At 47.6% G+C, this 1,758-nt stretch overlaps 1 pseudogene; it reads left to right on the top strand.

The window, feature by feature from the left end:
- On the top strand, positions 230–1,057 carry Anapc15-ps (anaphase promoting complex C subunit 15, pseudogene; annotated as a pseudogene).

Genomic DNA, 1,758 nt, shown 5'->3' with positions numbered 1-1,758 from the left:
AGAAATTTCAAAGTCATTTTAGTGTGAATTTCCTTAAGGGCTAAGGATGTTGGACTATAATAGAGACCTATCTGCAAGATAGACTACAGCAATAGTGGCACATATGTTGTGGAAGTAACCAACCACTTGTGTGTGTGTGGAGGGGGGTTGTAGTTACCGTTTTTTTTTTTTTCTTAATTGGGTGTAAGGCCCACTCTATAAGCTAGAATCCATACCCGCCACTGTTAATAAGATCAAGAGCCCTGTTGGCCAATCTCGCAGTCATTATCATAATGAGCAAAGAATGGGCAGTGATGAGGAAACTGAGGCCCAGAGAGGTTAAGTGTATTGGCCAAAATCAAAAAGCTAGTAAGTGATGGAGCCAGGACTCAAACTCAGCTTAGGAGCCATGTCCACCTTGTCCCCGTCACTCTTCCCTCATGTGACTGAGACGCTGTGGTTTAATCTGGACCGACCCTGTGTGGAGGAGACAGAGCTGCAGCAGCAGGAGCAGCAGCAGCAGGCCTGGCTCCAAAGCATCGCAGAGAAAGACAACAACCTGGTACCTATTGGCAAGCCGGCCTCAGAGCACTACGATGATGAGGAAGAAGAGGATGATGAAGATGATGAGGACAGTGAAGAGGATTCCGAAGATGATGAGGACAGGCAAGACATGGATGAGATGAATGACTATAATGAGTCACCTGATGATGGAGAGGTCAATGAGGTGGACATGGAAGGCAACGAACAGGATCAGGACCAGTGGATAATCTAGGTAGAAAAGCCAAGGTGGCCTCAGAGTGATTCCAGACCACCCCAACCTATTTTGAATCTACAGCCTCAGCCCCTTAGCCTGCAGAACCAGCTTGTGGCTGTAGTGCCTAAAGCTTTCCCTTAGGCACTTTCTCAGCTACTGCCAGGACAAGGTCTCCTTGGGCCCTTCCAGGCCATGAATCTTCCCTTGAGTCCCAAGAGCCTGAGCCCATCCCATCCCTGGCTGGTACCTCACTCCTTGGTTGCCAGGTGTGGTCCCTTTCTAGCCCTCTTTAATAAAGACACAGGATTGATTGTCGTCCCCCCCCCCCAAAAAAAAAAAATCAAGAGCCTGAGTGACTAGGTCATGAGTCCTCCAGGAATATGTACTACTGTTATCCTCCTAAAGGAACAGTGCAATAAAGCCACTCCTAATGACACATTGCTATACCCATAGGTCACTGCATTGCCAGCCCTCATCAGAGAAGCTTCCCTTTCCCCTCGCAGTAGGTAGTAATTAACATAGCTAACCACACAAGCAATGCTCAGGCAGCTAGAGAGACCTTACAGTGCTCAGCTCAAAGACTCCTGAGATGTTTTAATCACACTCCTCCCCTCAGGACTCAGGGATGTATGTAGAAGAGGAGGCAGAAAGACTATAAGAGCCAGAGGTGGTGGACGATTGTAAGGAAAGAGTGTCATCGGGACTCAGCAGGGCTGCTGAGTAGGAATCACGTAGGAATCCACAGAGACCGTGACACCAGCGTACAAGATCTGCACAAAGTTCGGAGAAAGGGAAAGGGGCACAGAGTCCCACTGCTAACCACGAAGCTGCCTGCAATTGATACTTGCTGGGAAAGAAAAAAAATCAGTTTTCTCCAGCAGAATAACTCTGAGTGTACCAACCACATTCCAGAGAAAGGGTTCATGTCAGGAGTAGTAGGCTAACACAAAACTAACTCTATGGTTTTTAGTTGGGTGGTGGTTGTTGTTTGGGTTGGGGTTTTTTGTTGTTTATCTGTTGTT

The sequence above is a fragment of the Mus musculus genome, chromosome 10 (genome assembly GCF_000001635.26).
Source record: "Mus musculus strain C57BL/6J chromosome 10, GRCm38.p6 C57BL/6J".
Classification (NCBI taxonomy): Eukaryota; Metazoa; Chordata; class Mammalia; order Rodentia; family Muridae; genus Mus; species Mus musculus.
This window is presented reverse-complemented; position numbering and strand designations above follow the sequence as displayed.